This window comes from Chelonia mydas, chromosome 2, assembly GCF_015237465.2.
Source record: "Chelonia mydas isolate rCheMyd1 chromosome 2, rCheMyd1.pri.v2, whole genome shotgun sequence".
NCBI classification, from domain to species: Eukaryota; Metazoa; Chordata; order Testudines; family Cheloniidae; genus Chelonia; species Chelonia mydas.
Window position 1 is genome coordinate 204,225,815 of NC_057850.1, and position 25,294 is coordinate 204,251,108.

Below are 25,294 nucleotides of genomic sequence, written 5' to 3' on the forward strand. Positions count from 1 at the left end.
AAGGGATTGATGCTGCTCCTACAGAGTGTTTTATTGTGTATGAAGGGATATTTTAGTAATTTAAGGGAGAGATGTTTAAAATATTTCTCCCTTAAATTACTCTGAGTTAATTCTTCAATCTGTGATAAACATAGACATGGGGACTCTCCTGGGTGTGATGTGGGGAAATGGAGTTGATTGAAATCTCTGAGGAACTTTGCCAGGAGAATTCTCCATTGCTGTTGAGAAAGTAGCTGTGAAGAATGGCCAGTGTGCTCTTAACTTAAGCTTGCCATAGCCATGTTTAACTTATGCTCCAGTTGTGGGCTATACTATAACCCCGTCTTCTTTGATTTCCATCAGTCAGATACTTCCTATGACCTTCAAGGACAAAACACTTAAAAACAGGAAATAATTTAAATCCCTCAAATGTTGCACATTTAAAATTAAATTTCCAACCCCCGTAAGGCCCTTAAATAAATTTCTTGTAGTTTAGATTGTTGATAATCACCTCTGGGGGGAAATTACACACTTTATTCACAAAATCCCAGAAGGCCGGCTATCCTATGTCCTTAGTGGCTTAAAGGCAAGTTGACTTCTTTAGAGGAAGCAAGTGGGAATTCTCTTGTGTGACTTTGCTGAGAGAGAGGGAGGAGGAGAACAAACTCAGTGGTTAGTTTGGTGGTGCTCGGGTTTGTTTGATTTTTTTTAAAGACAAAGTGAGGCAAAGAACATAAGAACGGCCATACTGGGTCAGACCAAAGGTCCATCTAGCCCAGTATCCTGTCTTCCATCAGTGGCCAGTGCCAGGTGCCCCTGAGAGAATGAACAGAACAGGTAATCATCAAGTGATCCATCTCCTGTAGGATGTAGGCATGTAGGAAAGATATCAGGAGGGCCAAATCGCACCTGGAGCTGCAGCTAGCAAGAGATGTCAAGAGTAACAAGAAGGGTTTCTTCAGGTAGGTTGGCAACAAGAAGAAAGCCAAGGAAAGTGTGGGCCCCTTACTGAATGAGGGAGGCAACCTAGTGACAGAGGATGTGGAAAAAGCTAATGTACTCAATGCTTTTTTTGCCTCTTTTTTCACTAACAAGGTCAGTTCCCAGACTGCTGTGCTGGGCATCACAAAATGGGGAAGAGATGGCCAGCCCTCTGTAGAGATAGAGGTGGTTAGGGACTATTTAGAAAAGCTGGACGTGCACAAGTCCATGGGGCCGGACGAATTGCATCCGAGAGTGCTGAAGGAATTGGCGGCTGTGATTGCAGAGCCCTTGGCCATTATCTTTGAAAACTCGTGGCGAACGGGGGAAGTCCCGGATGACTGGAAAAAGGCTAATGTAGTGCCCATCTTTAAAAAAGGGAAGAAGGAGGATCCTGGGAACTACAGGCCAGTCAGCCTCACCTCAGTCCCTGGAAAAATCATGGAGCAGGTCCTCAAAGAATCAATCCTGAAGCACTTAGAGGAGAGGAAAGTGATCAGGAACAGTCAGCATGGATTCACCAAGGGAAGGTCATGCCTGACTAATCTAATCGCCTTTTATGATGAGATTACTGGTTCTGTGGATGAAGGGAAAGCAGTGGATGTATTGTTTCTTGACTTTAGCAAAGCTTTTGACACGGTCTCCCACAGCATTCTTGTCAGCAAGTTAAGGAAGTATGGGCTGGATGAATGCACTATAAGGTGGGTAGAAAGCTGGCTAGATTGTCGGGCTCAACGGGTAGTGATCAATGGCTCCATGTCTAGTTGGCAGCCGGTGTCAAGTGGAGTGCCCCAGGGGTCGGTCCTGGGGCCCGTTTTGTTCAATATCTTCATAAATGATCTGGAGGATGGTGTGGATTGCACTCTCAGCAAATTTGCGGATGATACTAAACTGGGAGGAGTGGTAGATACGCTGGAGGGGAGGGATAGGATACAGAAGGACCTAGACAAATTGGAGGATTGGGCCAAAAGAAATCTGATGAGGTTCAATAAGGATAAGTGCAGGGTCCTGCACTTAGGATGGAAGAATCCAATGCACCGCTACAGACTAGGGACCGAATGGCTAGGCAGCAGTTCTGCGGAAAAGGACCTAGGGGTGACAGTAGACGAGAAGCTGGATATGAGTCAGCAGTGTGCCCTTGTTGCCAAGAAGGCCAATGGCATTTTGGGATGTATAAGTAGGGGCATAGCGAGCAGATCGAGGGACGTGATCGTTCCCCTCTATTCGACACTGGTGAGGCCTCATCTGGAGTACTGTGTCCAGTTTTGGGCCCCACACTACAAGAAGGATGTGGATAAATTGGAAAGAGTCCAGCGAAGGGCAACAAAAATGATTAGGGGTCTAGAGCACATGACTTATGAGGAGAGGCTGAGGGAGCTGGGATTGTTTAGTCTGCAGAAGAGAAGAATGAGGGGGGATTTGATAGCTGCTTTCAACTACCTGAAAGGGGGTTCCAAAGAGGATGGCTCTAGACTGTTCTCAATGGTAGCAGATGACAGAACGAGGAGTAATGGTCTCAAGTTGCAATGGGGGAGGTTTAGATTGGATATTAGGAAAAACTTTTTCACTAAGAGGGTGGTGAAACACTGGAATGCGTTACCTAGGGAGGTGGTAGAATCTCCTTCCTTAGAGGTTTTTAAGGTCAGGCTTGACAAAGCCCTGGCTGGGATGATTTAACTGGGACTTGGTCCTGCTTTGAGCAGGGGGTTGGACTAGATGACCTTCTGGGGTCCCTTCCAACCCTGATATTCTATGATTCTATGATTCTATGATTCCTGTCGCCCATTCTCAGCTTCTGGCAAACAGAGGTGAGGGACTCCATCGCTGCCCATCCTGGCTAATAGCCTTTGATGGACTTATCCTCCATAAACTTATATAGTTCTTTTTTGAACCCTGTTATAGTCTTGGCCTTCACAACATCCTCTGGCAAGGAGTTCCACAGGTTGACTATGCGTTGTGTGAAAAAATACTTCCTTTTGTTTGTTTTAAACCTGCTGCCTATTAATTTCATTAGGTGACCACTAGTTCTTCTGTTATGAGAAGGAGTAAATAACATTTCCTTATTTACTTTCTCCACACCAGTCATGATTTTATAGACCTCAATCATATCCCCTCTTAGTCGTCTCTTTTTCAAGCTGAAAAGTCCCAGTCTTATTAATCTCTCCTCATGCGGAAGCTGTTCCATACCCCTAATCATTTTTGCTGCCCTTTTCTGAACCTTTTCCAATTCCAATAGACCTTTTTTGAGATGGGGTGACCACATCTGCATGCAGTATTCAAGATTGGACATACCACGGATTTATATAGAGGTAATATGATATTTTCTGTCTCATTATCTATCCCTTTCTTAATGATTCCCAATATTCTGTTCACTTTTTTGACTGCCACTGTACATTGAATGGATGTTTTCAGAGAACTGTCCATAATGACTCAGAGGAGGGGTGTGTGTGTGTGTGACAGATCTGGGTTTCTTGTTTGTTATTTTGCAAACTCTTCTGGGCTTGTATGGCCCCTTTATTGAGCTGCAAGGCCTATTGGGTCCATGGCTGAGGACAACCAAAGGCAGACATTCATATCTTTCTATCAGAGAGGCTAATGCCTGACATAAATAGCTCTCCCTTGGTGTCTTCAGGAATGGATGTTAGTAAATTATCAAATTCTGTGCTGTGTCTCAAATTTCTTACCTGAATACAGTGCTGCATGAAAGGTGCAGGACTGTAAATTCTGGAACCTGCAATCTTATGTATCCGCAAACAGGCTGCGGCAATGCAAGTTTCCCTACACTTCGTAGCCAACGTGCCTTAACCCATACCTGGCAGGAATGCCTGTAAAATGTGAGTACAGCTCACTCTCCAGGCCAATTTTGTCCTGGGTTTCTCTCTATAGACACTGCCAATAAGGGTGTCAGATGTCTGATGGCTTTTGTTAAATAGACGCCCATCCACACAACTGTAGACAGATTTTCTAGATCCTAACACATTTTTAAACAGCTGACATGGTTTAACCAAACACTCTTTTTAAAAAAACAAACAAACACACCTTTTCTCTAGTCTAGACAGGGCCCTGAAATTTGGTGGCCTTAGTCACCTGAATGTGTGGAATTTTCATGGTCTCAGTACATGTTTGGCACAAAGGTCGAGGGGAGTGTATAGCTCCTTATATGAAGTTGAGCACTGTAACTGGCCCCTCTTTTGGTAAAGCAGGTTCAGAAGAACTGAGATTCCAATCCTGAGAGGGTGCACTAGGCAGATGACATTTTCCTTTAAGAATCATGATTTTCCTGTGCAGCTATGCAGTAAAGGAGGCAATGGAATGTCTTTGACTGCAGCCATGGAAGAGAATATATTTGCATTAAACGCCAAAAGCAGATAATACTTAGCTATTGAAGCTTCCCTGTACTTACAAACATAAAGCAGAGATACTCTTAGACATTTAACACCGAACGTCAGAATAGTAAGTAATCAGTAACGTCTAAATCCTCACCTTCCTGGCCAGGAAGCCAGACTTGCCACAGGTATTATCCTCAGAAACCTCTCCTCCATCACCTCGCAGGCCAATAGAGCAGCAGGGGAGCCACCTGACAGCTATGAAATAGTCCCCACTCCTCCTGTGCACCATTTCCTTAGGAACGAGGGTTAGTGGAACTCAGAAGCAAACCCCCATTTCACTGACTCCTGCTCCTCCCTGTCTTCAAATCCATCATTGCTGGGGCACATGGAGAGCTCCTGCTATACTGTGTTCCTGAGATGCTGAGGGTCCATAACTGCACTGCGGACTGCCTTTCCTACACAATTGAACAATACCAATTCAGCTGTACCTGGGCCTGTCCAGCCTCCAGATTGGATTTGCCTCAAGTAAATACTTTATTGTAATTGGAACGTATCTTAAATTTTCATAATAGGTAAACGTGGAAGGTCTCTTAGCAATTTCACCCACTTTAATCTGTGATTGAGCTCTAGAGACTGTCTGGGTATCGGTGGGCCCCTAATCTTGAAGAAGGAGATTCAACCAGTGATAATTAAAGGTTTCAACCAACAAATACTAACAAAAAAGATACAACCCACCTTTCCCCAAAAGAGACGACTGCAGCAGTGTAAACTGCTTCTTGTTTTCATTTCACAGTGAAGAGGGAAAATGTAGATTTAAGATCAGAAGTTCAAGTGAGAACAGTCCTAAGGAAGTTCACAGTTTGTTCTCATGTCTGAATTTTACTGGTTTTCAGGAAAGGTTTTCTCTGAATTTAATTTGTTAGATACTACTGTTTTATAGAATTGGTTTTATTATATACGTGGTATGATTGATGTTTATAATATTCCTCTTTGTGTACCTGTTATAGTTGCTTAGTTGAGTTCACTGTAAAATTAAAAATTGGGTTAACACAGTGAAATACTTATTGATTCAGCAGCCAGCAGTCAATTTCGTTTGTCGTTCCTATAATCCAAAGTATAAAAATCTTTCAGACTAATTTAAAAGTAAGCCAACCAAATAAAGTCATTTTACTAGTAATTTAGGTCTGAAATTTTTTTTGTAAGTTTGTTAATGTGGAGCAGAATTTGGCAGATATATTTGTGAAGTCATATGAAATGCAAATTTAATTCAATTCACGAGACTAATGTATATAACAAGTCCATCAATTTGCAATACTTTTACTATTACCATGTATGGTATGATATGGTAAAAGTAAAAGTATTTTATAAGAGTAAATTCCAAGAAGAGTTGCAGACAGTTTGTACTCCTGTTTGAACCTTACTGTTTTGCAGCTCAACACTGGTTGCCCATGCTGGACCACGGGTACTGCAAAGCAGAAAAACAAACACTTCTATACACCTTTGGAGTGTTCTCAATCAGTTTTAAGGTATTAAGAGGTAATGAGATCAGCTAATATACGGTCATTTTAGAATATATCTGAAAATGTTTTGTATGTTAAAGGCACACAGACAATTCAAAATCGAGTCAATTAAGAAAAGTGTTAGAAGTAGATTCTTGTTCAATGGTAGTACCTGCCAGTTCATGTTTTTACAATCACATTTTTCTATTTTTAATGCAGCTCTCTCCGCTGTAGCAGTGTGTAAGATCCACACACAAAAATTAGGAAAATGGACTTAGACCACAGTCCTGCGACTGGATCCACATAGGTGATGTGCCAGATCCTGCTGAAATCAGTATGGCTCAGTGGTGGCACAGGACTCTTCCTGAGCAGATCAGGGTGTAATTGACTATACAAAAGAAACAGTGACACTTACTATTGCTATATAAAAGTACTGCAAATGTTCAGTATAAACAAACATAAAAGATGGAGACCTGATTTGCTCTGTCACTAATCTTTTTCAGTTCTAGTAGTCTCATCTGTTATTGCAGCAAGAAGTGAAATATTTTCAGACAGAAATGTGGGGTGAAATCCTGGCCCCACTGAAATCAATGACAGAGGCCTCAGACATATCTAGGTGTCACTGAATGGGAGTTAGGAACCTCAAAATACCTTTGTGAATCTGCACCAAAATTACCGTTGGGGGAAAGGATTTCACCTGTGATTATGTTAGTTGATGGTGGCCCTTTAAAGTGTTCACTTTCAAAGTATTCATCTTTTAATTCTGTGTCAGTTTAGTACTGATACATTTTAAAAGATTGTATATATAGTGCATGAAAATAATTAAAAAGATTTTTTTCTTGTGCTCTGTGGGTTACTGAAGGACGAGCATGTCATTTAGCCTTAGAATCTCCAAAGGAATGCTGGAAAAATACTAATCATCTGGCAAAATATTGCAATGATCCTTTTAATAAAAAAATAAAATAAAATAAAAACCAACAAAATAAAAGGGAAGAAGAAAAAGCTTCATTAGTGCCATGCAGGTTATTTGTTTATATAGTGCAGTATTAGAAAGAGAGTCTCAAAGGACGTATACGGCAACGAATCCTGTCGTGTGCAAGGACCGTATCTCATTCATGTTAGGGCAGAATTGACAGTCACACATTAGAAAGGAAAGATCCTATTTTGGTGGTTTGCTTATAGCTAGTTCTTCCCAGTGGTGACATAATCTTACATAACAGTTCTTATCAGCCTTAGACAATACTGCTCTTGATACCAGCAGCAGAAAAAACAGTAGCCAGCCCCGATGAATAGCCATTTAGTGAATGTATTTCATGTATTTCACGTGGTGCCAGTGTAAACCCAGCACATACCAGTTTTTGCATTTATTCGTTATCTAATCTATGAAAAGGAAAATACTTGTGGACCAGGTCTAAAATGTAAGCCTATCAGAGGAATGAGAACCAGCATACACTCTCCCCCATCTTCAGCTCATTATTCAGTCAAGGATTTTGTGAAAGGGCCAAATTTTCCAAAGGACCTAACCTGGCCTCCATTTGTGTGTGCACAATTTGTGCATATAATTTCAGTGCGCTGTCACTTACTTGTGCAAATAACAGAATTTAAGCATGCAAATCCCCACGGCAGTCAATTTGCACAAGAGATTTTGCATACAGATACAGCCTATATTTTAAAAACTTGGTCCAAATTTTCCCCACACATTTTTTTCTGGTCTCTCTCCCCGACCTCCAGCAGCGTGGCAGCTATAGGAGCAATGCTGATATTGGGCAAGTGACCCATACCTGCACAAAATCCCCCTCAGAGGTTCAGCGCTTGACTTACTACTGGCTCAATCTGCAGTAATTTAGGCACAGATATCCATCTGGCTACATGCTGCCTAAGGAGGCGGGAAAGCAGCTCTATGGGATGAAGGAGCGCATGCCATGGAATTGGCACCGCATCTTTCTGTTGGCATCCTGTCCTCCCAGATAGGATAAATTGTGTTCTGTTACCCTATGTTCATATAAGGGTTTATGGTTCCCCCAACTAAAACCTTCCAGACAATTGGTAGATATGTAGGAGAAAGAGAAAAAAAAAAGTAGTGTGTCTTTGGACCTCACAGCGTTTACGTTATCTCTGTTTTCATGGTTTCTGAAAGCTTACAATTTGCCAAGTTTTCATTTTATTTTAGATAACACTCCCTAGAATGGAAAACCCAGTGAGTAGGTAAAAAAATAATCTGTGAACCATAATAAATGGATTTCTGCCAATGACAGGTCATGATACAGGAAAAAAAAATCTGTGATGACCCTCTTTCCTCTACTCTCATTTATCTCCTACCAGTGTCCACGGATAGATTTCTGCTGTATGATTTATTGCAGAAAAACACCACCTAGAAATGGGCTTTTGATAAAATTGTTCAAGGATTCCTGGACAATAAATCCTAATCTTTACATGCATGCTGCAAGATGTTTCACCTTTCTTATGCTATAAATAATATATGCCAAATGTGATAATAAATCCATACATTTAAGCACTGTTTGTGCAGTTTAGGAAGTAAAATTACAGTATGTAAGCCTGATGTTAGTAGCAGCTACATAATGCAGAGAATATTGATGGCAATTTTTTTATTTGAGATCCAGATTTCCAGCACTGTGTTGTACTTTGTGTTGCATAAGGAAATGTGTGATAAGCACAACAGACACTCTGGGGCTTGAATCAACAGAGATGCTTCTTTAGCTCAGTGGCAGAGCACCTGCTGAGGAAGTCAACTGAAATTTCCAGTTCCAGTCCATGCAAAGACCTCTCTCTCGTCATAATAAATCATCTACATCAGAAGCGTGTGATAGCATCAGTCACCTTCCTATGACCCCACTACTGTTACATTGGTGTTAAATGTATAGGACCCCAGTGTTTAAAGCTCTGTATATACTATAAACTCAAGGTCTGGTTACGGCTTAATGATACAGAGAAATGGGAGTTAAGTATAACTTGGCTGCCTTGTGTATATTTGCTATGGCAATGAGTCTAGGCCTAAGGATTGACTTTTATTACTGATTCCTCTGCTGCCTGGAAAATACTGCAAAGCATCTGTCTTTTCAAGTTGCCAGACAAAGAGTGCAGATCTTAATCTAGAATGTAAAAGTGAGCTAATGAAATATATGCCATTACAGGAGACAACTTGGCCACAGTACACTCTGCTGTGTAGAAAAGAAAAAAAATTGAAGGATAAGAATGATTTCAGGGGAAAGGTAAGAACATGAAAAGTGGATATGAAAGAGAAAATTCAACTAGAGGTAAAAATAATAATGGTAATAATTAGTGCGTTCATGGGGACAAAGACATTCATATTTCAAATAATGAAGTCACCATGCGTGGCTTGTATTCCTAATTCCGTCATATCTACCTGATGCTTGTTTTTCTAACAAAAAAACAAAATTAAAAATATCTACTGTGTTGCCTTTTCAGGAGGGTAACATTTCCACAGTATTTCCCCCACACAATTATTTGTCAGGGTATCTCTAAAGATTTAATGGTAATTGTACAGATACATTTGGAAAGGCACTCTAAAAGCAAAGCAAAGCAAGAAAGAGGAAAAGAGAAATTGAAAAAAGAAAAATCTTTCATTTAATTGGAAGGGGAGAAACTCAAGTAAATAATACGTTTGGTTTCAGCAGTGTCCTCTGATCTGTACTGAAGGTCACAGACAGAGATGCCATAGAAGTTATGATTATGTGAAATGAAGTGAGAAACAATAATTTAGCGTAATAAACACTTTTAGTAACTACAGAATGTCCTGTTCACTGAAATTGTCTGCCAGGTGTGTCTGCCTGTCTCTAGTACTCTGGGCTAATCTTATGCTGAAATGACAGCAATACATGTTATTCTTAAAAATACATGACTAATGTTGGGTTGCATGAAGGGAAGCTCACCTCACTTCTCCAGTACACAGCAGAAACATCTCCCTCTGGTTTGCCTAGTTGAAACATAAAGACTTCCACCTTCAATTTGTCGATTCAAATTTCAGTCAACCATGAAAAGTCATGCAATTTTCTTTGTATAATCCTTCATCCCCACAGACACAAGACAGACTAAACTATATTTGGAACTACATTCTTAGGGTGCTTATTTCTCTCTGGGCAACAAGTCTGAAAATAGAGAGGAGAATCTCCTGACAAAGCAGTGCAGGCCATCAAATCTCTCCTTGCACATAACTGCACTTGGCAGTTCACGAAACTCTTGCTTTCAATTTGTTGTTTTTAGAAATGGAACCAGGACGCAGTCCTGCTTCCTAGACCAACCACCTTTCTCAGATCACATACTGTGCTTCCAGCCATTTTGGATTCTTAAAATAGTCTTCTTCCCTGTCCTCTTGAAAAAACTACTAAGGGCTTGTCTGCACTTAACGGGGGATCGACATATGGCGATAGATCCGTTGGGGGTCAATTTAGAGGGTCTAGTGAAGACCCACTAAATCGACCGTTGATTGCTCTCCTGTCGACTCCAGTACTCCGCCAGAACGAGAAGCATAAGGTAAGTCAATGGGAGAGTTTCTCCTGTCAACCCAGCATGGTATAGACACCGCAATATGTCGACCTAAGGTATATCGAATCCAGGTACGTTATTCACGTAGCTGGAGTTGCGTAGCTTAAGTTGACTTAGCCCCGTAGTGTAGACTTGCCCTTAGTGAAACAGAAACTATTATTTCACTAGTCTATTATCTCGCCTCTTGGCCATTCTTGAGATCATGGTTCCTCATACCATGTTAATCCACATTTCTCCTACTGTATGTCAAATAACTTTGCATTTATTTCTGGAGAAAATATTTAACTATTAGTTTAAAAAAATGGGGAAAGGTGGCTGAGCACATGTTCAGAGAACACATTTTAATAAAAAGGATGGTTCCACATTCATTTATCACATGATTATGGCTTGTAAACCTCCAAAAGGGTTTCAGGATAGCTCACCGAAAACCAAAGCCCTTTACATACCAAAGCCCTCCATCACATAAGAGGAATGTCTTCAGTTGGACCCAATCACCTTTTTTCAAGTTTAAAGAAGTGTGGTAACCTTTCATTTTGTTTTATTTATTAGTTATTTTTCCAATTGTGTCTGGGACTGAAAACAGGAATTACCAAAAGTCTCAGGAGAGAGCACATTTTTACCGTGTTTCTAGCCTGATACTGGAAACCAAAGAGGTTCAGATGAGCTGCAGAAAATCATCTTAGCTATTGAGAGCTTATCTGAACTTTTGAGGTTTACCTAGCACCAACAAGAAGCAGAACTGGTTGAGTATCAGAAACACTTATTTCGACAAATTATGTGTTGAAAAAAGGTAATATTTGAAGAATAATGCATTCAACAAACTGTATTAAGAAGGGACAAGCGTAGGGCGGTATGCAACTGCTGAGAAAGTTAAATGCTGGGCCCACCATACAAATATGGAAAGCTCTAAATGCAGCAGAACTGCCATAGTTTTGCCTTGTACCTGTGGGCAGCAGGACTCTGCACCTCAAGTCTCATGAAGCTCTACTCTGTGATGCCTGTCTTTGACACCGCAGAGAGAGGTAGAGAGAAGCCCAGGGAGGAGGGGCAAAAGTGTGGTCAGCGAATCCTTTTACTACCGATACAGAGGTACCTTTTCTGTTACTGACATCCCTTGCACATGTCTTTGTCCAACTGGAGTGCTCCGCAACACCTGTTCAATCAGCTAACATAGAGGCTCAGACTCTAAGCCTTTTCTCCTAATAAGCTGAATGTAGTTTTCTGGATCACTCTCCAACACTTCTCTGTGTCACTGGCACTGATATGCAACATACCATCATAAGATCCTCCCCACACTCACCAAAGTCTGTTTGGATGTTTTGTGAGATCCATCATATTTACACTTGGTAGGGAAGTCACCAAACGGTTCCCACAGACAACTCAGAGCCAGTTATCAATATTTCTAATGACCAAATCCCCTAGTACCTCACCCTGTCTGTCTAACAATGGTATTCTCATCTCCTGCTGAGATCTCCATACGTGTGAGGAATGATCTTCTTCTTCTGTGGTATCTCTATTACTGGAGGTTTGCAGTCATGGTAGCCCATTCTGTATGGTCCTCTGTTAGTCTCTTTGTGGCTGAATAGCCTTTTGATCCAACCAGGATACTTCATTGTCTATCTGAGATCTTCTTTCTCTGACTTGTGTTCTTCTGCAATCCAGGCCTTTAAATGTGCATCACCCACTGAACCACTTACAATATGCCCTGCAAATTGAATCTTTCTTTTCATAAGACCTGAGTTCCAATTATCTCTAATACTCTTTTGTTGGTTGACTGGTCTAGCCACGATATTTTCAGCATTCTTCTAAAACACCATAATTCAAAGGATAGTAGTTTCTTTATTATTGATTGTTTGGTTCCCATGTTTCACAACCATAATTTGATACAGACCAAATTTAAGTTTTTACGAGTTGGGATTTAGTCTTCCAATTTGTTTCCTCTCTCATCAGATGATTATTCTTCCAGAATGTCTTTTTCACTTCTGCCATTCTGGTGCTGACTTCAACATCCAATCTTTCATCTTCTGTAATGATCTGTCCTAAACATCAATAATTTCTCACTTGCTATACAGCTGTGTTGTTCACTGGGTTTGTATGTTTTCTCAGGGTCCTTGCATACCATCTTAGTTTTTGTTTTGTCTACATTCAACTGTAGGCCATTTTCTTTGCCATATTCATATATAATCTCCACTAACTTCATCAGATCTTCTGAATCAGCCAACAGCACTGTGACATCTGCACAGTGAATGTTAGTCACCTATTTTCCATTCACCTTAATACCTTCTTCTGTTTCTTCAATTAACGATCAGTCTCCTCTATTCCTCTTTTGTAAGTGGGTCATGAAACTGGCATTCTTAACTGGAGGATCAAGACAACCAGTATTGAGGTGTCCCTATAGGCCCCTCACAATGCTCCTATATGATGAATAATTCCAACTATCTCTTCTCTCTCTGTTCAGCAACTCTAGCCTCAAGAATCTGTGCAGGGCTCTGAGGACCATGAACAGCTTGCACCAGGTGTGTGTGTATTGCCACTAGGAAGGCAAGTAATTATATATTCAGGACTCTCTTCAGTGACCTGAGCAGCCTTCATGCTGAATATTCTGTTGCTGGTTTTCCACCTCCATTGGTGATACTGGTGGTTTATTCATACTAGACACAGTGGGTGTGTCTACACTGCAATAAAAAACCTGCAACACCGAGTCTCTGCACCCAGGTCAATTGACTCGGGCTAGCGGGGCTCCGGCTGCGTGGCTAAAAATTGCAGAGTAGACATTCAGGGATGGGTTTTTTATTGCAGTGTGGACATACCCTGTATGTTTTATCTTTAAGTTAGAAGCCCAACAATTTTATAAATGTATTTTGTTTAATACATTTTCTTTACTAGCAACTAATTCCTAAACAACCTACTCCACTCAGTGCCAAATTCACCTGTGTTCACTTTGTCTGGAGCCTCTTTCCACTCAAGAATGAGTCTCCCACCAGCTAGTTTTGCATTTATACCTTCCCACTACAAAACACAAGCAACTGGCTCCTCCCACACACTTAATCACTATCAGTCACCATACAAAGACAATCAGTTGATCTTACCTGTAACTAATGCACTTCAAACCCTCACTATGACTCACTGACATCAAAGACACTCATTTTATTACCTTCGGAAAAGCCTAGTTCAAAGAGATTAGTTTCAACTGCTCTAATAAGCAGTAAGGTCCGAACAATTAACTAATGCCTTCTAAAATAACTGTTTTTTATAGTTTATGCTTTAAAGCCCAAATTTAATTTTCCAATTTTTTAAACAATCCACGTTCCATTTTAAATGTTCATATTAAAAGAAAACAAAAAATAGAAAATAGCCGAGTCCAACTCCCTTGTAGTCTGGCCCCTATCCAGCAAAGCACTTAAGCACATGCGCAAGTCTCAATGAAGGGAAAAGTTGCTCTGCTACATGGTGTCCCCCACCACTGCCTCTCTTTCAGTGTTTTGGGCCTTTCTCAACTTGAGAAATCCAGGGGCATAAACTCCCCTTATGGGGGTAAGTTTGCCTTAGAAGTGGAGAGAACTTTTTAAAACTGTGGTTGTACTGAACACGTATATTAATAAAATCGAATGCATTGTTCTCCATTCTACAAGCTGGAGTAATGCTAAATACAGCAAGTGGGAAAATAAAGGAAAGAAATCTTTTCTGTCATCTTCTGGTTCAAACTCTGACTAGAGTAAGACTGAGATAATTTATGGGAGAGTAATGATCTGCATCTGGAATCTCTAGTTCAACCTGCCGCATGACTGAGCTAGTTTTTATAAAGAACCTTAGCAAGCTGGCGCCACAGCAAATGAAGAAAATGAGTTTAATCACTTTACAAGCTTGCTGACTCGTGGTCTTGATGGGTAGATCTGAATGAGACATGGGGGAAATACTGGCAAAAAATATGTTGGATGCGTATGCAGTTGATGGTTGATTTTTTTTTCTCCTTTTGGTATGTCAGACATGCAAAAACAAGTAGATTTTAAATGCCATCCACTAAAGTCTAGTGATCACACTGAGAGAGATGTGCAAGCACTGAAATACCTGTTAACCACATCTATCCACTGAGTCAGCAAGGCAACTCAAGGCACAGAGAGATAAGTGGGAATGTAAGTAGTGGGGCAGGTACAAAAAGCAGCCTCTCTGAGGGGTACCCACATGCGCAGAAGTATCAAGCTCTAGATGGCTGCACTTGCAATATCTCTGAATAATATTCTTCCAATACTTGCAATTGATCTACAAAAGAACAACGGTTTAAGTCACAACAAGCAGGACATTTTTACAAGCTACAGATTAGGGGTGATACTCTACACTCTGGAATAATTTTGCTGAGTATGTACCAGCCAATGATTCAATTTGGTGACAAGTAAGTGAGGTAGGAAATCTGTGTAGAAAGGGGCAATGTGACAGGTTGGAAGAATGTGGGTTAGAAATGGAGCAGTTTAGTATCAGCTATTGATTTGGAGTTGTGCTGTAGTTCTGGTTTGAGAAATCATGTAGAGTTTAAGGAGCCATAATAAAAGCAGAGACAAAGTGAATCTTTAATATAGAATTTTTTTGTACTTTATCTTTTAGGGTAATCACTTCCAGTTAAACATTGAAGTCTATGGAGCCAGGGTTTCACCCTGAGCTTTTATCTTCAGTATCTCAATTTCAGATTCTAAAGAAGAAAAAAAGTTAACAATCAATATGTCATTCTCTTCAGGGCCTCGATACTGCACCAGAACAGGTCCACCTGCAAGACACTGCATCATAAAGGCCCAGGAGAGTAGTGTGAATCTCTGTGACTATATGAGAACATGAGCATTCGGATTAAGAACAGCCAGGAATACTTCATGGTCATCCATGATTCTTTTTAATAAAGTGGATTTTTTTTTAAGGATGGACATAGCTACCAAAGCATGGGTAGCAAAGGCTTCCAACTTAGCTAATGAACATAGAACAACCACTGTGCCTGAAAATAAACCAGTGCAAATATTTAAAACCGAGTCTGTATATCTCTAAGGGCTTGTCTACGGACACAAGCCAGACCGCTTTATCTAGACTAGTGTAGTTAAAGCAGTAACAACTTCCCTTTGCATGGACACAGCTTTATCAGTATAAAGATGCCTTCTCCGGGGACACTGACCCACACAGGGGCTGGCAGCAGGGAACCAACTTGGGACCTCTTCAGCTTAATGCATGAGCCTCTACTGCCTGAGCTAAACAGACATGTCTCTCTTAACCACTGCTGTAGTAAGCTCATCAGTCTCTAGATGGCCTAGCCAACATGAGAGGGGGACAGAGTGCCACTCTGAGAAAGCAGGGACTACATATTCCCCCTGGGCAGGGAAGCCCATCCCAAGCTTCAGAGACTTCCTAACTGAATTGCCTGAATTCACCATATGGGCCACCAGAGGCATTGGCAGCGGGGATCAAACTTGGGATCTCTTGAACTAAATGCATGAGCCTCTACAGCATGAGCCTAAAAACATGTATTTTCTAGCCAAGCCTGTAGTAGGCTCATCAATCTCTAGCTGGCCTAGCCACCACTAGAGGGGGACAGAGTGCCACTCCAAGCAAGCAGGACTTATATAGCTATTCCCATTTGGGAAGGGGTGTAAACTATACTAGTATAACTATATCAGCATAACTTCACTAAGAGGACCACACCGATTTAACTATTTCAGTACAAAAATCACACCCCTAAATGAAAAGTTAATTAGGTACAAAAAAATTTTTTATAGCCCACGCCTAAATATTTGTTCCAAATGAGGAAAACCAGCACGAATTAATGAGCCCAAGAAAGCCATGTCTATTGTAATATCAGTTTAAGTATCAGTTTACAATAAATTAGAGTCTGTTCTGCCAGGAATGACAGAAAAAGTGGTTCGCCCACAAACATACTGCACTGATCTTTTTTATCCAGATTCAGTAGGAAATGACCAGACTATTTTAATGGTTTGTTGGCTTCTAGAAAATGATGGAAAAACCATCGTTTTCCATGAAAATAAATACAAAAAACCCAGAAATCTGTGACATCATAATTCACATGATGTCATGATGTTCAGACATATGCACATCTTTTGTATTTAAGAAGAAAGAATAGATACATGACTGGATGCATGGCTTCTTCATTACAAGCAGCAGCCAATTGCACCTAAATTCTAGACTGATGGGCATATAAAGAAATACACAGGAAAAAAAGAGAGAGAGAGAGAGAACTGAATTACTGAAGCTAAGAGGTTTTGATCCCTTTTGTGGTGAAAATAGCTCTCTTTATAATGGTGTATTTATTAGTGCCCAGTCCTGCAGCCCTACTCATGTGAATTGAATTCAAGGGGGCAAATTCAAGCAAGGTGTAACTCCACTGAAGTAAATGGAATTATACTAGGGATGAATTTGGTTGAATCAGACTCCTCACATGAGTAAGGGCTACTGGATCAAGCTTTCAATAGCCAAATTAACTAGTGATATTCTGACTGTATAATATAGTAAACTATGAGAGTTTACTATGAGTGAACTCCTGACCCCACTGACATCAACGGAGTTTTGTGCTGCAAGCATAAATACACTGTGTCCGTGCTCAACAGAGCCTTGAAGGCATAACCCTGGGTTGAGGCAGTGGCATAATGGTCCAGCTTGAGAGGCACTGTGCTTCTGCTACATGTAATACCTCCCAGAGTTCCCAGGGAACTCAGCCATTGGCCTAATTTTTGAAGGGTGCATCATGTTCTCACCACGGAGCCTGGCCTACTCTGGTGCAGAAGAAGGGGAGTGGACCACCACCATCTTCTTCCTCCTTGACCTCTTTGGAGTGACTAGGTGGAGCAGTCTTGGCCCTCAGGGGACTGCAAAGACTGCAGTTATATGATCCATCCCTGGCATTGGGCTGAAGGGGGCTCTCTGCACCCTCACCACAGGGTCAAAACTCAATTTGGCTCACAATGTACAGAAAGCATTTGGTCGTTTCCAAATAAAGTGAATGATTAAGCAAACTCACACCACCACAACCTCGCTCTCGTTAGGTTCCAAAACAACTTGCAGCTTTTTTCTGAAGTGCCCATGGGAAAGCAATAAGATAAATGCACATCAGTTGTACAGTGCAAGGAGTGGGCTGTACAGTCTGAGGCATAAAAAAGACAATGAGAAGAATGATCAGCCAAAAAATGGGGCAGATGGAAATCTTGTAATTATACTTTTGATGCCTAGGAAGCGCCACTGGAAATAAAAATAGGAACACTGCTGGAAACCTAAAATATTTAAAACTTTATCCACTGAGCCTTACTCTGCTTTCACGTCAATATTTCACTACTGTAAAACTCTACTGACTTCAACAGAGCTACTCCTTATTTACACCACTGTGTCATGCATATCAGTCCTGCTATGTTTAAAAGTTCACATATATATTGAAATCTATTTAAATTATGAAGTCGTTTGGATGAATTTACAGAATGAATAAACTTGAGCTCATTATTTAAATTAATCTGTCATTGATAAAGATATGTGAATTAAATTAGTTAAATAAATGGGAAGCTTTAATAATAATTATTACATTTGAAAGTAATTTATGGAATATAATTACCTACATTTGATCAAGCTTGAAAGCGTGGTTCAGACTTCCACACTTTAATAGTGAGAATGCAAAGTGAGTCATGAATGAGTATCACGTTACATTCGCTGCATAGTTGGGCGAGACTTAAGGTACTTTAGTTTTAGTATTCTCCATTATGTAAGCCAAAGAGGGGTCTGTAACTGAATCAAAGGAAAAAATCTGCTCAAAGAAAGGAATACTCATTTGTAAAGATTGAAGAAAACCTGCCTCAGCTGCAAAGTAGTAACCAGAGCTGGAAGTTATTTTGTGGTTTCAAGAAACTTTTTCCATGGGGAATTGTGTCACTCAGTCAAAGTTCACGCCTATGTAAGGAGTCTACGGTAGGGTACATCCATCTCCTTACAACCATAAAGAGGCTGAAGTGGTAAAAAAAAAAATAGAGGTAATATTTCTTCCTCCTACTCCGTTGGGTTGATTGCACAGTTTGCTTGATACCCCTTACCCTTCAGAGCCCTGCTTCCTAATTGCATCACTGCTCTCTTCTCTCCCACCTTTTTCAACCTGCATCCCATGCGATCACACTCCATGTGTGCAAACGATGACATGTCCTGTCTTTAAACTCCACTTGACAGATTTTGTCAGCTTCACTTCACTGCTTGCAAGGTGGAGCAGTGAAGCAGAAGACAGAGGGAAGAGGTAGGAGAAAGTGCTGTGAGACTGCAAGAGCATGTATTGGCATATTGCAGGGGTTCTCAAAGTTCATTGCACTGCGACCCCCTGCTGAGAACAACATCTACTATATGACCCCAAGAGAGTGGACTGAAGCCTGAGCTTCACCCTGCCTGGCTGGAGGGCCAAAGCCCGAGCCCCGCCTCCCGGGTGGGGGCCAAAGCCAACAGCTTGAGCCCCATCATCCAGGGCTGAAGCCCTTGAGCTTCGGCTTTGGCCCTGGGTGGTGGGGCTCAGGTTTTGGTTTCCGCCCTGGATGGTGGGGCTCTAGCTTCGGCCCTGGACCCCAGCAAGTCTAACGCCAGCCCTGGTGACCCCATTACACTGGGGTCCCAACCCACAGTTTGAGAACCGCTGGCCTATTCTGGGGCCTGGTTAAAGAAAATCCTCAGAAAGTTGAGATCTTGTCATCTGATTTAAGAATGGGTGGAGATTTTCATTTACCCAAGGTTGGCACAGAGGATAGTGTTCTGCCTGACAGTGACAATTTAGTGGACTCTGGATCCACTCTCAACTGACAGAGTTTTATATAATTACACACATATGTAACAAATATACATTTATGAACAAATTCCTACTTTTATGGCTACTGAAAAAATAACAGTTTCTGAGACAGGGTGTTTATTTTTTCAATACATTAATTTTTTTTTTTTTTTTACTGTTTTGCAATTCAATTTATTTTTTGGTCAGTTTTTTAGATACCAGTTGTCTTTTCCACTTCTATGCTATAGAGCAGCTCAGTAATAAATAGACGAGAAAAGGTAACTAAAAATACCACAAAAATAATCGATTTGCAGACTTCTTCTGGGAGCTGTCATGACTTGTCAGTCTTGGAAAAGCAGGTAAAAATTAGTTTTCTGCCACTAAACAGTCACAAATAGCAATGGTTTCCTTGGAGATTTAGCAGCAATTCTTAAAGGACCATACTTAGATCAAAGAGGAAGTTTCTCAAGAATGATTCTCTGTCCAAACCTGAATTAATCCTCTCTCTCTCACACACATAATCCAAAAATTAATCTTCTCTCTATTATATATATATTTATAATATATATTCACACACACAGAGAGAGAGATATCTTAGCCCTTTCACACAACTAATATTTTGGAATTTTTATATAATACACACACACACACACACACACACACACACAAACAGACAGTATAATCAAAAATCTTAATTTTCTGAAAAGGGTGGAATTTTTACACTATTTAAAAAAATATTTTGGCCAGTTCTCTAAAGTGAGTAAATAAGACTCAGATTCATTATTCAACCATAGCAGCAGCAGCTGTAAGGTTCCTGACTTACGCTGCAATAAAGCTGCAAAACAGCATGACATCTCATGAGTCAGGTGACATGAAAATAATGGCCCATATTCCCTTCTGCACCACCATACGCACAGTGCAGAGGTGGGGGTGTCAGGAAGCAAGCTGCAGCTCTCTGATTTATCAAGATTTATTTTTGCTAGCCACACCTCTCTAGCATAAGTTAAAGTAAAGTAGAGTCTGCTCTAATTTATACCAACTGGTTAAGATCCCTATGAATGCTCCCTCCAACCTGCCCCAACACATTCCTTCCTGTCACCTACACCGTCCTGTGCGAGGGGGGGGGGGGGTCAATTTTCATATGAGCCGGCTACATCATTTTATGCCAGAGGATAGCTCCTCCATGCCAGGGGAATTCTCAGCCAGCCTATTATCTACTGTATGTTTCCAGAGACATAATAGAAAAGTTATACAAAAAGTGGGTTCTGTCCTTTAAAAGGATATATATCCTTACTGAAGGAAAGACCCAATGCTAATCACTATATTTAATTATAACTGAACAGCCAATCATTACAACTGTCTCAAGTATGATATAAATAAGGTGCAATCAAATAGGAAGCTGCTATCTTGACAATTTCCCTGACAATATTTCATTTTTTCACTTGTATACTAATTTCTTTGTTTGTTCACTTTAAACTATGTTGTTAAGTGTTGTCTGTGTCCATTATATATGTTTTCTACTCTATTATGCTTATAGTACTTGCCAAATTTTGGCATCCATGTCTATGTATATATCTGAAGACTTGTGACTCGGCAGGGCTGAGAGTGCAGGGTGTGAGTTTCCTTTCCTAATTCTGGCTCTCCCAAAAACCCATGGAGAAATCACCCCACCAGCTGCCTAAAACAGAAATCAGAAAGGTGCATCCCAGGATGAGGCCTCCAGGTGTGAGAATGCCCTCTAGCGATGGAATATATGAACCCAAGAATCATCTGCAAAAATGGGAAGGGGGCTGAGTAGAGATGTGCCATTTGCTGAACAGAATACGGCTGCTCAAGAGTATTGCTTTAGCTCTAGTACTGACAAAGTGAAATGACTCATGTTGATTTCGGTGGGAGTTGGATTGGACCCTTAACATGCACCTGTTCTGGAGCCATCTCCCCAATGCGACAGAATTTGTCCCTATATCTTTGTGCTACTAGTTTAAGTTAGATTTTCTTAGATGTGACACCAACTCTACTAATTAAAAGATATATATAATATTAAAAGGTTCATTTTGCTGTATTGTATGTGTGTAACTACTATAAAGGGAATTACACAAGCATTTCAATAGCTGAATATATCCCAATGTGTTTTATCCATTCAAGTATTCATTTTCAATTCAATTTCACCCTTCCACCTTGATACTCTGTAATTATTATAATCTTTAGCAGAAATAAATGAGTTGTTTTAAAATACTTTGTATTTGGCAACCTAATGTTTTAGTATTTTATTTTAAGCTTAGACCTTCTGTTTATGCGAACCCTGGGTGGTGTGGGACTTTGCTTTGTGAAAGTTTCAGGCAAAATTTGGATTCTGCTTAGACTATAATTTACACTTGTCACTGACAAAACTGGCTTTCTTAATTTTTATATTGTAAATCAAATGCATTAGGGGGCTGGGGCTGTAGATGAGACGTATACATTATATATGGTACCTTTTCTCCATGCTCCCACTAATTTATTGCATGACCTTGGGAAAGTCACTCGGGTAATTATGCTCCCTTTAAATTCAATATCTAAACTCCCATTGAGTCAATGGGTGAGGGATTGGACCCTTAATCCCAGGTACTTTCATGTAACTGCTCTTGAAATGAATATAATACTTACCCTACCTCACACAACTATTGTGAGGCTTCAGAAATGCTTGTAAAGGAATACTGAAATTAAAGGTGCTTCGAAGTATAACTTGTTATTACAGCATCTGTTTGCTATTCACAGCAGAACTTCCATGCTAGAATCTGAAAAGTCTAACAAGGGGAACTCTCCTTGTCTTTTGACCTAACCATGTCCCTTTAATTTAAGGGAGAAAAAGAAAATCAGTTATTTTAACAAAGGAAATGTTCTCTCCCTTCTCTCTCAAGTGGAGTCCTAAAGAACATTTTAAGACATAAGGCCATATTCAACCTAGATGCTAGGACAGTTTCCACTGATATAAACCCTGGTCAAAGCTTCCAGTCACCCGAGAGAGGCTGTGGTAGCAGAAAACGGTTACAAGCTCTGTCCCCCCTGGAAGTGGCCAGTACAGCCCTCAAATTGGACAATGCAGGCCAATATCCTTTGGAGAGGGTGCAGAGAAGAGCAATAAAAATTATGAGAGGGCTGGAAAAAAACTAAAATAAGCCTTACAATGAAAATACCAGGTAGTAAAGGGCCCTTTAACTTAGGAGGGAAAGGCCAGCAGCAAGAAGTTAATGTCAGACAAATTCAAATTAGAAATAAGGTACACTTTTTTAACAGCGAGGGTGACTAACTATTAGAATAAATGATGAAGGGAAAGGATGGATTCTCCATCTCGGGATGTCTTCAAATCAGGACTGGATGCCTTTCTGGAAGATGTGCTTTAGTCAAATGCAAGTTATTGGGCTCAATGCAGGATGAAATTCTATGGCCTGTGATATATAGGAGGTCAGACTAGGTGATCTAAGGGTCCTTTCTGGCCTTAAAATCCGTAAGATGGCAGCCATGGACAACGCATCCAGATGATGAGCGCATTCAGTATGTTGCCTAATCAGACACCTTGGTCAGAGCTCCTATGGAGCCCCACAGGATATTAAAGCTATCCTTCCCAGGTGGAGCGATCTGAGGCGGGAAGCAATAGCAGCACTGCTTACATTAACTCAGGGTGAATAGTACCTGCTGGGAGCAGGGATCTAGGCTAGTCTTTAACCATCTTATGTTCTTATCTATTTTCTCAGTGAAAATCATGCTAATAGAAAACCATTTTCAATCATTGGTATTTTGGACTCCGTTACACTAAGAATTTGATATGTGGTATCAGAGAGGCATTTCCAACTGGAAAGATGGTCTGGTGGTTAGGGCACTAGCCTGAACCTCTGTAGACTCAAGTTCAAGTCCCATCTGTCTTACATGCTTCCTGAATGGCTTTAGACAAGGCATGTGGTCTCACAGTTCTCCTTCAGTAAAATGGGGAGAATAAGACTTCCCTATTTCACAGGGCTATTGTATGGATAAACACAATCAAGCCTGTGAGATCCTCAGCTATGAGAGGAATAGGGCATGTAAATACCTTAGATAGAATATGAACAAAATAGTAATTTCTTTTCTTCATGGTTTAAAGGAAAACAATGTTTTTGCAAAATTTCAGATTTAATTAAAACATTACCCAAAATAGGGTTTTTTAAAGCACTTTGTAGAAGTTAACAACAAAGCTGAATCTTACTTTCTCCATGGGGATTGACATTTTCCTGCTAACAGGCAAAAAATAAACAAATTAGGGCCCTGATCCAGCAAAACACTTAAGGACATGCTTAATTTTAAAGCATACAAGTCCCTCCTGAAGCCGCTCATTGTGAAATTCATGAAATCAGCAGGGAAGGCACTGGCACCCCGAATGTTGATTTGGGGCATGTTTCAATTCTCCTTTTTTTTTTAATCAGGCAAATTAACTCAAATTTTTGTTTGTTGTATTGCCAAACAGTACCCGGGAATTTCTGATGAAAAGAAATAACCTATAGCACCACTGCTCTCTCAGAAATGGTGAGCTGCCACCGACCCCTATGCTCTCCCATCAGCACAGCACCCTTAGATCATGCCACTCAGCCACATCACACTTCTTTCCATCCTGGCGCCTGATTTCCAACAGCAGGTTCTACTGACCCTCTACGCTCCACTGCGTTTTGCACTACAAAGTACTAGCCTTCAAACTCTCTCAAGGGCAGGGTCTGCTCAAAATGTCAGCTGTGGGAATTCACAAGAATTACAGAATTTTTGTAGGAAGCCATTATGTTTATTTTTTGTTTTTGCAGCAAGCCAACAATTTATGGTTGACCTGAAGGGACCATATCTACATCATCATCAGCTCCTACAAACCACAGTCTTATGTACTTGGTACGTACATTACATTTCACAATGTTATGACATTCAAGGTATCATTGCTGTTGGGTAGCACTCAGCTTGCTGTTACTGCCTGAAGACATGGGCTAGGATTTTCAAAGGAGCCCATGGGAGTTCGGTGCCCAGCTGCCATTGGAGTTCAATGAATGTTGAGTGCCTAATTCCCTTAGATTATCTCAGCCTAGGCCTCTTGCACTTTATTGAAAGTGGTTCATAACATAATGTGCTGACTGAACTGACCATACTTTGAGTGAACAGCGAGAAAGATAAAGATTCCCAGAGACCAACTATCAACACCTACTCAGCCCCTTGTTTGGAAAGCTTAACATATTGCTTACTTATGCCTTCTTGTTTTAAGTTAACAAGAAGTTCCTGAGGCATTGAACCCTGGGGTTTTTTTTCCAATGTACTTCTCTCTCCTTTCTGCTGACTGTTGCTAGAAGAAACAGAGGCAGCCAGAGCAACGACAGAATTGGGAATAGGGCAGGTCCCATTGCCTTCCTCTATGGCTCACCACCCTGGATACCTGATCAGGGAGGCCCTCCCTCAGAGGTAAAAGGCCCCAGGCTGCCTCCTCACCAAGACACGTCACCTCGGGGAAGGGGAAAACAGCAGCTCCTAGTGTGGAGCAAGACAGGGAGCACAGTCAGTCACCCTCAGCAGCTGGAGCATCCCTCTAAACAATGGTGATATCATCAGGATCTGCGAGTTTCTGTCTGGACAATAGTTGCTGATTGGCTGTTTATTATGGTATCCTCCTGCCTCCTCACCCACATTCCTTTTGCTGCCAGACACAGTCTTTTTTGGCTTGCATGGTATTCTCCATCCTACTCTCCTCCTTCAATACCCTTTTTCTTCCTCTTAACTCATCCCCTCCTCTGGCCCATCCTCCTCACCAACTCTATACCCCATAACACAGTTATTTTAAAGGGAGTTATGACTCTCCAGAGAAAACGTGCATTAAAAACAAATAAAAATCTAACATGACACCCAAGACATCTGTTGTACCCCTTCCTCCTGCTCTTTTGTAAGTCTTGTCTAGATGGTAGGCTCTTTGCAGCTGGAACTGTCTTGTGATGTGCCTGGACAGTGCCCACCACAATGGAGTCTCAGTCTCAATGGAGATCATTCAATGCTACTGAGATGCAAATAAATAATGAGATAGATCTGTCTCTCTGTGATTTTATCTTCTAAGGTATGCTGCATAATCAAACATATTTACAATCCTTTTACCATATCCTTTGCCCCCAGTGACAGGGATTCACATGCACTGCCTAGCTGGTATGGCCACTTTTTGCAGCACAATCGAATATACAGCT